This window comes from Propithecus coquereli, unplaced genomic scaffold (genome assembly GCF_000956105.1).
Source record: "Propithecus coquereli isolate 6110/MARCELLA unplaced genomic scaffold, Pcoq_1.0 Scaffold117, whole genome shotgun sequence".
In the NCBI taxonomy this organism is placed as follows: Eukaryota; Metazoa; Chordata; class Mammalia; order Primates; family Indriidae; genus Propithecus; species Propithecus coquereli.
The window spans coordinates 2,350,097-2,350,673 of record NW_012135747.1 but is presented as its reverse complement, the minus strand read 5'-3'; the positions used below and the strand labels follow the sequence as shown (position 1 = coordinate 2,350,673).

The following is a 577-nucleotide window of genomic DNA, read 5'->3' as shown; positions in this document are numbered from 1 at the left end:
TAGGTTGTATGTGTCCAGGAATTTATCCACTTTTTCTAGGTTTTCCAACTCATTTTATACTCATTGGAGTATAGCTGTTCATAATAGTCTCTAATGATCCTTTGTATTTCTGAAGTATCAGTTGTAATGTTTCCTTTTTTCATCTCTGATTTTTATTTGGGTCTTCTCTCTCTCTTTTTTAAGTTAGTCTAGCAAAAAGTTTGTCAATTTTGTTTACCCTTTCAAAAAACCAACTTCTTGTTGATCTTTTGAATATTTTTGATCTCAATTTCATTTATTTCTGCTCTGATCTTTATTATTTCTTTCATACTAATTTGGGGTTTGGTTTGTTCGTACTTTTCTAGTTCCTTTAGATGCATCATTAGGTTGTTTATTTGGAGTCTTTTTTTTTTTTTTTTTGATGTAGATGTTCATTGCTATACACTTCCCTCTTAGTAAGAAAGTCTTATCAGATCCTACTGAAGTATCTATAGAGGGAATGAAAACCAATACTAGAAAATTAGCAAAGCGTTGGCCAGGCCTGGTGGCTACCGCCTGTAATCCTAGCATTCTGAGAGGCCGAGGTGGGAGGACTGCT

At 34.0% G+C, this 577-nt stretch overlaps 1 protein-coding gene across 1 annotated transcript in view; it reads left to right on the top strand.

The window, feature by feature from the left end:
- Nucleotides 1-577, top strand: part of MYPN (myopalladin) — a 117,901-nt gene that overhangs the window by 95,654 nt on the left and 21,670 nt on the right. The window lies entirely within an intron of this gene.